This window comes from Neophocaena asiaeorientalis, unplaced genomic scaffold (genome assembly GCF_003031525.2).
Source record: "Neophocaena asiaeorientalis asiaeorientalis breed wild unplaced genomic scaffold, Neophocaena_asiaeorientalis_V1.1 scaffold148, whole genome shotgun sequence".
Classification (NCBI taxonomy): Eukaryota; Metazoa; Chordata; class Mammalia; order Artiodactyla; family Phocoenidae; genus Neophocaena; species Neophocaena asiaeorientalis.
Window position 1 is genome coordinate 7,364,519 of NW_020174050.1, and position 12,451 is coordinate 7,376,969.

The 12,451-nt window shown below is 34.6% G+C and overlaps 1 non-coding gene across 1 annotated transcript; it reads right to left on the minus strand.

Annotated features, from left to right (window-relative positions):
- Nucleotides 1-11,635: 11,635 nt before the first annotated feature.
- Nucleotides 11,636-11,742, minus strand: LOC112405697 (U6 spliceosomal RNA). Its single transcript, XR_003004413.1, has one exon. It is a non-coding gene; the product is annotated as a U6 spliceosomal RNA (small nuclear RNA).
- Between the last annotated feature and the right edge of the window lie 709 nt (nt 11,743-12,451).

Here is a 12,451-nt window from a genome sequence, read left to right on the forward strand (position 1 = left end):
AATTGGACGACCTAGAAAAAATGGATAAATTTCTAGAAACATACTAGTCTCCAAGACTGAACCAGGAAGAAACAGAAAATCTGAATAGACTGATTACTAATAAAGAGATTAAAATAGTAATCAAAATGTTCCCAACGAAGAAAAGCCCAGGACCAGGCTGCTTCTCTGGCAAATTTTACAAAACATTCAAAAAAGATTTAATACCTATTCTTCTCAAACTCTTCCACGATAGTGAAGAGGAGGGAAAACCTTCAAACACTTTTTACAAAGCCAGTATTACCCTACTACCAAAACCAAAGAAAGACACAAAGAGAAAAAAAAAAGAAAGAAAAGAAAAATTACAGGTCAATATCCTTGATGAACATAGATGTAAAAATTTTCAACAAAATATTAGCAAACCAAATCCAACAATACACTAAAAGGATCATGCACCACATTCAAGTCAGATTTATTCCAGGGATGGAAAAATGGCTTCACATCTGCAAATTGATCAATGTAATACCTCACATTAACAAAATGAAGACTAAAAATAATATCATCTCAATAGATGCAAAAAAGCAGTTGACAAAATTCAACATCCATTTATGATAAAAACTCTCAACAAAGGGAGCATAGAGGGTACCTCCACATAATAAAGGTCATATATGATAAACCCACAGCTAACATCATACTCAGGAACAGAAGGCTGAAAGTATTTCCTCTAAGATCAAGAACAAGGCAAGGATGCCTATTCTCCCCACTTTTATTCAACATAATACTGGAAGTCCTAGCCACAGCAATTAGGAAAGAAAAAGAAATAAAAAGTAACCAAATTAGAAAGGAAGAAGTAAAGCTGTTACTATTTGCAGATGACATAATATCATATAGAGAAAACCATAAAGACTTCACTAAAAAACTGTTAGAACTAATAAATGATTTCAGTAAAAAACACAAACTCAATATACAGAAATCTGTGGTGTTTCTATACACTAATAAACTATTAAGAAAAGAAATTAAGGAAACAATCCCACTTACAATTGCAATAAAAAGAATAACATATCTAGGAATAAACTTCACCAAGGAGGTAAAAGACCTATACTATGAAAACTGTAAGACATTGATGAAAGAAGTTGAATAAGAAACAAAAAAATTGAAAGATGTACCATGTTCATGGATTAGAACAATTAACATTATTAAAATGTCTGTACTACCAAAGCAATGTATAGATTCATGTAATCCCTATCAAATTTCCAATGGCGTATTGCACAGGACTAGGACAAATAATTCTAAAATTTGTATGGAACCACAAAAGACAGTGACTAGCCAAAACAATCTTGAGAAAGAAAGCTGGAGCTATCATGCTCCCTGATTTCATACTACAAAGCAATAGTAATCAAAACAGTATGGCCCTGGCAAAACAGACACATAAATCAATGGAAGAGAATTGAGAGCTCAGAAATAAACCCACACATATGTAGCAATTAATCTACAACAAAGGAGCAAAGAACATACAATGGAGAAAGGATAATCTCTTCAATAAATGTGTTGAGAAAACTGGACAGCCACTTGAAAAAGAATGAAACTAGACCACTGTCTTATACCACACAGAGACATTAACTCAAAATGGATTAAAGACTTGAATGTAAGACCTGAAACAATAAAATTCCTAGTGAAAACATAGGCAGTAACCTCATTGGCATGGGTCTTAGCAATGCTTTTGTGGCTCTGACTCCAAAGGCAAGGAAAACAAAAAGGATGACTTCAAGCAAAAAAGTTCTGCACATCAAAGGAAACCGTCAACAAAATTAAAAGGGAACCTACTAAATGGGAGAAGACATTTGCAAATTATATATCCAATAAGGGGTTACTATTTAAAATATACAAAGAACCCATATGACTTAACAACAAAAAAGCAAGCAACCTGATTTTAAAATGGGCAGAGGATCTGAATAGACATTTTCCCAAAGAAGACATACAGATGGCCAACTGACGCGTGAAAAGATGTTTAACATCACTAATTATCAGAGAAATGCAAATCAAAACTTCAATGAGATACTGTCTCACACCTGTTAGAATGGCTATTATCAAAAGACAAGGAATAACAAATGTTGGAAAGGATGTGGAGAAAAAGGAACCTTCATACACTGTTAGAGGGACTCTAAATTGTTGGAGCCACTATGGAAAATAGTATAGAGATTGAGATTCCTCAAAAATTAAAAATAGAACTACCACCTGACCCAACTATTTCACTTCTGGGTATTTATCTGAAGAACACAACGTTAATTCAAAAAGATATATGCACAACTATGTTCACTGCAGCATTTCTACAATGGCCAAGATGTGGAAACAACCTAAGTGTCCATTGATGGATGAAATGGATAAAAACGATGTGATATATATATACCTGAGCCATAAAAAAAGAATGTAATCATGCCATTTGCAACAACATGGATGAACCTTGAGGGCATTATGCTAAGTGAAATAAGCAGACAGAGAAAGACAAATGCTATATTATTTCACTCATATGTGGAATCTATTTTTTAAAATGAACAAACAAAAGAAAACAAAAACAAACATAGATACAGAGAACAGATTAGTGGTTACCAGAGGGGAAGGGCATTGGGATGGGTAGATGGGTAAAGGGGGTCAGCTGTATGGTGTTGGATGGTAACTAAACTTGTGATGATGATCACTCAGTTGTGTATACATATGTTGAACTGTAATGCTATACACCTAAAACATATGTATAAAAAATGCTTCAAGCCATTCGAACAATGTACCTTGAAGTCAGAAAGACATGTCTCACATAGTAGTGGACTAGTATTGTTTAACAACAGACTCAGGGTGGGAGAGCCCTGATGTACAGCATTTGCCAATTTCCATGGTATGAATATTCCCACTGTGGCTGACTTCAAGCTACCTATATAGCATAGCATCAATGAACACAGAGTCAGGAAAAAATGCACAGTAGCACAAGTATTCCATACATATGCATGCATGAAGAATACATGTAAAAAACCTCAAGAACAGAGATAATAGTGAAATGCAGTAAAATAATTAAAATGGGATGAGTTTTGAGTTCTTATTACCTTTGTATTTAATATAATTTATGTCATTGTAAGTTTATATAATTTAATTTTTAACAATGGCCATGTTTAACTGTAGCTTGCAAATTCCCTGAAAATTTATTTTATTTCTTTGTTCTCTGTGCTATGCAGTAGAACCTTGTTGTTTATCTATTTCATATATAGTAGTTTGTATCTGCTAATCCCAAACTCCAAATTTATCCCTCCCCCACTTTCCCCTTGGTAACCATAAGTTTGTTTTCTATGTCTGTGAGTCTATTTCTGTTTTGTAAATAAGTCCATTTGTATCATGTTTTAGATTCAACATATAAGTGATATCATATTATATTTGTATTTCTCTTTCTGACTTGCTCCACTTAGTATAATCTCTAGGTCCATCCATGTTGCTGAAAATGGCATTATTTCATCCTTTTTATAGCTGAGTAGTATTCCATTGTCTCTCTGTGTGTGTGTGTGTGTGTGTGTGTGTGTGTGTGTGTGTATATATATATATATATATATATATATATATATATATATCTTTTTATGTGTGTGTGTGTGTGTGTGTGTGTGTATATATATATATATATATATATATATATATCACATTTTCTTTATCCATTCATTTGTTCATGGAAATCAGTCTACTGTAAATAGTCCTACTGTGAACATAGAGATGCATGTACCTTTTTGAATTAGAGTTTTCTCTGGATATATGCCCAGGAGTGGGATTGCTGGATCATATGACAACTCTATTTTAAGGTTTTTAAGGAACCTCCATACTGTTTTCCATAGTGGCTGTACCAATTTACATTCCCATGAACAGTGTAGGAGGGTTCCTTTTTCTCCACACCCTCTCCAGCACTTATTGTTTGTGGACTTTTTAATGATGGCTATTCTGACTGGTGTGAGGTGATACCTCACACTAGGTTTGATTTTCACTTCTCTGATTATTAACAATGTTGAGCATCCTTTCATGTGCCTATTGACCATCTGTATGTCTTCTTTGAAGAAATATCTGTTTAGGTCTTCTGCCCATTTTTTGATTGGGTTGTTTTTTTTTTGTTGTTATTGAGTTGTATGAGTTGTTTGTCTATTTTGGAAATTAAGCCCTTGAGGGTCACATCATTTGAAAATATTTTCTTCCAGTCCATAGCTTGTCTTTTTGTTTTGTTTATCCCTTCCTTTGCTGTGCAAAAGCTTTTAAGTTGGATTAGGTCCCATTTGTTTGTTTTTGCTTTTATTTCTATTGCCTTGGGAGACTGACCTAAGAAAACATTGCCATGATTTATGTCAGAGAATGTTTTGCCTGTGTTCCCTTCTAGGAGTTTTATGGTGTCCTGTCTTATATTTAATTCTTTAAGTCATTCTGAGTTTATTTTTGTGTATGGTGTGAGGGAGTGTTCTAAGTTCACTGACTTACCTGTAGCTGTCCAGCTTTTCCAACACCACTTGCTGAAGAAACTGTCTTTTCTCCATTCTATATTCTTGCCTCCTTTGTCAAAGATTAACTAACCATAGGTGTGTGCTTATTTCTGAGCTCTCTGTTCTGTTCCATTGATCCATATGTCTTTTTTTTGCCAATACCACACTGTTTTGATTACTGTAGCTTTGTAGTGTTGTCTGAAGCCTGGGAGGGTTATGCCTCCAGCTTTGTTCTTTTTCCTCAGGACTGCTTTAGCAATTCTGGGTCTTTTGTGATTCCATATAAATTTTAGGATTATTTGTTCTAGTTCTGTGAAATACCCTGAAAACTTAACAAACATCTCTCGCTGGTTCAGTACATCAGTGACCTGGCTCCTCATGAAATCTCTAAATAAGTCTCATGGTTGTCAAAAAAAATTGAAGATAGGTAATATATGTAAAATACTTAGAATTTTTTGAATAGGACAAGTAATTATAAATGATTATTATTGTTATTAATATTAATGAGCAGCTTTATGCTTTTTATTTTCATCAGTGACATGAGAGGATTAATATTTTTGTGGAATTTTTGTATGTTACTGTTCAATAAATACAGAGTGAGAGATGTGCTTTGTTCCTTTCAGTGCCTAAGGCATGATCTGACAGTAAATTCAATTTTGAAAGGTATACTCACTCACTATTGATAAATTAATCCCAAAATATCACACTATAAATGGAACTTGGCAATTTCAATACAATATACTTTAAAAGTGGTATGTTATGTTAAATTTCCCATAGAATAGTATATAATTTCCTTCAAAGTATTCCAAGGGTTCACCTGGACACTGAAGTTTACTTATTCATTTTCTTTTATCTGTGCTATCTGCCAATTTTAGGTGCTTAGAGAGTAACTGGACCTCAATATTTATATGCTCCCATTAGAACAATAATCCTTGCTGGACTTTTAAAATTCATTAAATAATATATTTTCTTGTCTTGTTCCCTTTACTTTTTTCTTCCTAAATATGACATGGATATTAAAAGTAGTATTGTGCTTTTTCTGTAGACTATCTAACCATTTAGACACAAAGAGGGAACAGCAACATCAGTGAATGTATTATTTTTTGGTTACATAAATTGCTCCTTTGTTTCTCTAATATGTCGATAGACTGCAGACACTGTATGTTTCTCTATATCACTTTCCTACAGCAGGATGAAACTGCCAGGATCCCTTCTAAAAGGTCATCATTTATAGAATAACCACAAATGTGATCAATCAAGTCATTCCAATGGAGCAATAACCAGTGTGACCTCAACAGACTTTGGCTTTTGGAGCCAGATCGTTTTAGTGACAGACATAACCCTGGTGGGTCGGCAGCATCCTTCACTGCTCACTCTGCCATCTGCCACTCTGGAAACTTCATCATTAAAGGCAGAGTTGTTGCTGGACAAATTTGCAAATGGTTTCAAGAGCATTATTATTGCACAGAATGTTACCATCTGTAAGTAGGCAAATCTGAATTACAATGTATGTCTACCCTACCTAACTTTCTTTCTCTATGTATATCTTAATAGAAAATGTGCATGCATAAATCTCAAAACTAGAAACATTTCTTTTTATATTATGGAATTATAGCTTGCAAAGGGCCTCCAGAGCTTAACTTCCTACTTTTAAGTACATCTGCATTTAAACTATCACAGAACAAAGAATATCTATTTTATTTTGCATTTAGTTGTCTCTCTTTATTCACAAAGTATTTTTAATTTTTTGTTTGATTTTACTCACATATTACATTATTATATTATTAGCAAATATTCACATTAACATATATATACATATATATCTTTTAAAAATATTTCAGTTATATCTTTGAGATAGTACTACCTGTCTTCTTGCAACTAGCGTGGAATAAATTATAAAGATTATAAAACAATATAATGAAAACATTAAACCAGAATTTCCAATTCATAAGTCAGGTGCTGTTTTATATATATAATATGTATGAGATATATATGTATGTAATATTTATATATATTCATATTATTTAAGTCCTACTGCATAGGATTAGGATTATTATAATTTTAGCTATATAATTATAATAATATGGTATTTATTATATTGTTATGTTATTCATATTATAGTATTAATATTGCCATTGGACAACAAGGTAACTAAGGCATAGAAAGGTAAACTGATGCTCAGGATCACACAGTTTAGTAAGTGGAGATCAGGGATTCTGAACTCAGCCAATCTAGGTCCAGAATCTGTGTTATTCATTGATTTGAGTCTGTGGATCTGTAGAGTCTGAAAATAGGTTAATGGATGTTCTATGGTGATGATGGGAGTAAAGGAAGATGTTCCATGGACACAAAAAGGGTAAGGAATGGCATTATAGAGTTTTCATTGTCAAGTACTAGTACTCAAATATGCTGCCTAAATATACCTGCTTCTCTTTGCTGAGTTTTAAAGACAGAAGGCAAATGTCAAATGGTGTACAAAATACTGATTCATTATTAATATAAGGTTAAGCTCTTGACACCTGTCCAAGATGTCTGCTTTGGAGAAGGACCTCAGTAAGTCTTCTACCCACCATATAATTCTCCTGGCACTACTACCTGGCCATCTACTCTAACAAACCAGATGCTATATTGACCTAATCTCAGACAGAGAGCAAAGAGGTTCACCTGGCCTGTATGGAGGCCAGAGGGTAGTAAATCAGATGTGAAGGCAGGATCCTATCTTTAAGTCACAGTAAGCCTTCTCATTTGAACACTTGACCCAATGATTGTCTCACTGTCTGACAAATCATATGATCCCCTCTCTCTTCTGTGGAAAGGAGCTAGTAAAGGGACATGGAGAGAGGGCAGAAGCTTAGATTGTTGTTTCCTCATGTAAGGGATAATGGAAAACCAGGAGCAGACACTCAAAACACTACCTCTTCAGTTCTCACTATAGACTCTCTTTGATATTAAGAAAACATCTTAGCGAATTTAGTGTTTGGAGATGTTCTATAGTAAAGTTAGGTTAATAGGGCTAGTGTATGAATAATGGTAAAATTATATGAAAAATGGTAAAATAAGGTCACCTCCAAATTATTTGTATCATTAAAGCCTTTTGTTCATCAATTCCATGCCAAAATATAGCAGCATTTTGACAATGAGAAAAAATAGATGAGTAACACTAATACTTCTTTCATTCAGCTTATAATGGAACCATATAGCTTTGCTTAAAAATTTATGTTCAGTAAATGATGTGATAACATTGACAAAGAACTAGAGTTAAGAGACAATGGAGAAGCCATTTTCTTCCCTAGTTAAAACATAGCAAATCATAGTACTTAGTACTGTCTAATATGTCAATGCCCTATGCCCTAATTTTTTTCTTTATTCTGCACTGAACGAAAAGGCTGAAGTCTAGGAGAGCCACAGCTGTGTGGGAAGGCTAAACAACCCCATGGCAAAAACACTGAGGACAGAGATCATGTCAGTCATCTGACATGCCTGCCCTTGGATGGTTCCAAAGAAGATAGCTCCTTCTCACCTGTTATGAGGTATAAGAGGTACAAGAAAGCTGTTGGAGCTTTGGCTGAAAAAACATACTCATGTAACATAAATACACGTAATTTCTAAGGCCATAGATGGTCTTGTTATTTCTTTTATTTAAATACGTCCATAAATGACTAATGTTGAAGGTTTATCTTAGCTTGAGATGTTATAACAAAATAACATAGACTGGGTGGCTTAAACAACAGATATTTATTTCTCATGGTTCTGGAGGCTAAGAAGTCTAAGATCAAGGTGATTCAGTTCTGGGTGAGATCCCTCACCTGGCTTGTAGATGGCCGCCTTCTTGCTGTGTCCTTATATGGTTGCGAGAGAGAGCACTGGTTTCTTTGCCTCTTCTTATGATGATACTAATCCCATCATGAGGACCCCACCCTTATGATCTTATCTGAACCTAATTATCTCCCAATGCTTTCACCTCCTGATACCATCACATTGGGGGTTAGGACTTCAATATATGAATTTGGGGGGAACACAAACATTCAGTCCATAACAAGGTTGTTAGAGGGATTAGGTGTTCTAGTAAGATGACCTGGGAAGAGGAGGAAGTGTTTGCAAACATTTATACAATTTACAGTAAAATATTCTTATCAACCACCTGTCTATAGTATTTCTTTATTTATACTATGAATCATATCAAGGTGCCCAAAATTGTACTGACACTTGAGAATGAAAAATTAGAACTACAATACGTCTGATTTAGTCTTCTTTAAAATTAAGGTGAGAATATTATGCAGGTGTCAAAAGAAATGAGGAAGTTTTGCATAGACTGATAAGGCATGACTGGATATATTAAATGAAAAAAAATCAAGATGCAAAATTGTTTTTAGTAGTAAGCTACCTGTGTGTTATGTGGCAATGAAAAATAAATATAGATGTATTGTTGCAAAAAAAATTTTTGGAAGGACCTATCAATGTTATAAAAATGGTTGCTTAAAATGGGAAAGAGGTATAAGATAAAGAGAGCAGTTAACTTATGTAACAAGACTTCTCTAAGTATGTATTTTTACATAATTTTCACCTGGGAACATATATTATTTTCATACTCAAAAAATTAAATTAACCTAAAGTGAAAAAAATAAATAGCTAATTCTAATAAACTCAACAGAACTGAAATGAATAAACCAGCTCTATATCAAGTTGGTGACATAAACACACAGAGTTAATACTTATTGTAATTGACTTTTATACTCAGTATTATGACTATATATCCTTTTATACTCAGTATTTTGACTATATGGAATATATTCTTAAGAAAAATTGAGCTGCAAAAAAGTCTTTTTTTTTTTTACTTTTTCTATACTGTTTTTTTTCTCAAAGCTATTATTTATTCTGTACAAGTTTCCACTGTACATCACATTTTTCTACTCTTGCTTACACAGTAAACAAGTGTACACCAGCCCTTTGGCTCAGGTTCACAGGTCTTCCCTGGAGAAGGGTGTCAGGCCAGTTAGAAAAAAGTCTTACATTTTATTCAATAATCTAATTGTTAGAAATATTATTGATATTATTCATTTTAAAGTATGTGTGTCATATCCGTGTGGGTGTGTGTGCATGAGAATAATGCAAATAAGAAATTATACATAAGACCTAATTTGTGGACTTCTGCAGATAATGCTTAAAAGTAAGATGAGTATTAGATTAGTTTTCTTCCATTCATTTTCTACTGAAGCTATATAGTTTGGCTTAAAGATTTGGATTCAGTTTTAATGTGAAAACATTTAGAGTTCTACCAGAGAGGACACTTTGGCCCCTGACTGCTTGTTCAAGAGAGAGCCCCAGCTGCTGCTGCCACTGCCTCATCTCCAAGTGCTGCCTGGCTGTCTTGGACTCCTCTGGGTGAGGGCGTGGTCTTCCCCATGTCTGCCATAGGAGCATCAGCTCCAATGCCCGATCTGACCTGACAAGACCCCAAAACACTCTAGCTCCTCTCATTTCTTGTGCACTCAGATGATACGTGGCCTAATAGAGTGTGGGATTTGGTGTCCTTAGTGACTTCCTAGAAAGGTCTAGGCAACACACGTGAAAGTGCAGGGCCACTAACAACTCTTGGGGTGAACTTTGACCGATGATCCAGGAGGAAGCCTGAAAATTAATTCCCCTCACTTTTTTCACTGCAAGGGCTGTTCTGAGGCACAGTGGTTTCTGAAAGCCTGATTGAAATGTTTCCTACATAACTGAGCTTCTTCCCTTTCCTCAATTCTCTTTTACCTTCACTCTACCTGCCTAGGTTTGCACCTTCCAATGAAGCCTTAACAAGTAATCTGCCTCAGGCTCTGTTTTGTAAATAACCAGGGTTAAGAAAGCAATTATGTTAATGCAGTTAGGAAAAAGAAGTTTTTAGAGTAAGAGGAAAAAAAAAAAATATATATATATATATATGTGTATGAAAGTAAAGGTAACTAAAATCTTGTAATTCAATTCAAATTGGAAATATCTGTATGAATTGACAAAGAAAAAAACCAACCTCCTATTTTCCTTCTTTGGTCCACTGAAAAGCAATCATAACTTAATAGCCATAAGCATATCTATTAACTGGATTATGGTCTGTATTTATTACATTTTCACAAATGCACCTGTAGAATGACAGGTTGTTTTGTTTTTTTTGCGGTACGCGGGCCTCTCACTGTTGTGGCCTCTCCCGTTACGGTGCACAGGCTCCGGACGCACAGGCTCAGCGGCCATGGCTCACGGGCCTAGCCGCTCTGCGGCATGTGGGATCTTCCCGGACCGGGGCACAAACCCGTGTCCCCTGCATCGGCAGGTGGACTCTCAACCACTGCGCCACCAGGGAAGCCCCTAGAATGACGGTTTTTAAGTCTAGGGCAGCCTTTATAAGATTAACCTGAGATTTTGGGGAGGCCACAATGCAAGCTATCAAAGAATATGAGTTATGTTAAAAGGCCACAGATAGACACTAAAATGAAGAAGATCTGAATAGCCAAAGACAGTAAAATTTGAGCATCAAAAAGAATAATGAATACAATTTATTGCAACACATACATTACGTAAAATTCCATAAGTTCATAATACATGGGAGAGAACCAACAAAACAAAACTCAATTCATTAATCACTTTATTTAAAAGCAAAAATCTAAGAATAAATATTTATCTTGTTCTTCCTTTAGGAACTAAATTTGAAAATAACCAAATAGCCCTGGCTAATGAGGGAAAGTTCTTTATGAAGAATTCTCACTGAAAGATGTTAATAGAATGATAAATTAGAAAAGCATGATTTTGTAACCTCTAGTAAAATAATTGATATTTATTTTGGATCTTATCAGAAAGTGAATTTCCAAGTTGCTTCTCTAAGAAAAGAGCTTTCTATAATAATGAAGAGATTGTGTAAATAGATTAAAGGTATATTGGCTTATCACCTGGAGGCTAGGAACTTTTTAATAGCAAACTATATTTGTGAGGATATTTGTTATATATTGTTCATGTAAACCTTTAAAATGTTTTTCATAGAAGGTTGATTTTATTCACCAGACCTGTGATAATTTAGCCACTGATTATGACCTCATTGATTAAGCTCCTAAAAATTAGAGTAGTATTAAAGGAAAATGCAGACTCTTTTAGCATGTGGAGCATTGCTAAAATACTTTCTTCTCACGAAATGTTATTACTATTCTTTCAATGTTTCACAAATTTACATCATCCTTGCACAGGGGCCATGCTAATCTTCTCTGTATCATTCCAATTTTAGCATATGTGCTCTCGAAATGAACACACAAAATGTTATTTTAAAAGTAGATTAAATCTGGTTCTGGCAGATTAAATTTAAAGTTTAGAGTAGAAGCTTAATGGATCAGATCAATGTTCAATGTTTCAAAAGTAACTGGCCACAGTGTGAAGGGGATGTTGTGAGTAGGAGATCAAGTAGACAATATTTTAATGACCTGAATTTAGTTAGTGGCAGAAAGAATGGAGATGATGATCTGAATTTGAGAGGTGTTCCAGAAGTAGAATTAATAGCATTGGTCATTGATTGGATGGGGGCAGAGGGTGGAGAAGAGGAAATGTTAAAGGGAAAGTCAAAATATGTCCCAATGTAATAGTTTAGGTGAATGCTTACAGACTGCAGGGGGTTAAGCAATGACTAAGAGATGAGGAAAAGCTTTTTGAAAGCCTTGTATCACCGTATAACAGCATGACATTTAAGGCATTTAAAAGTCTGTCCTTGTACTGTCCTAAGGATCTAAGAAGTCAGTGGTACAAATCCATTGCAGTTTTCCACCTTATGTTTTTATTTATACCATTTTTTCCTGTATGGAATAATCCCGCCCTCACATGTGCTATGTTAAATCACCCTGGTTCTTCAAAGCTCAACTCTAGTATACATCATCCCCCAGAAGAGGTCAATTATTTCTTTTTCTATGTCTCCATAAAACTTAATTCAAAACTTTACTACAGCCCTCATCACATCATGTTATTTTAAA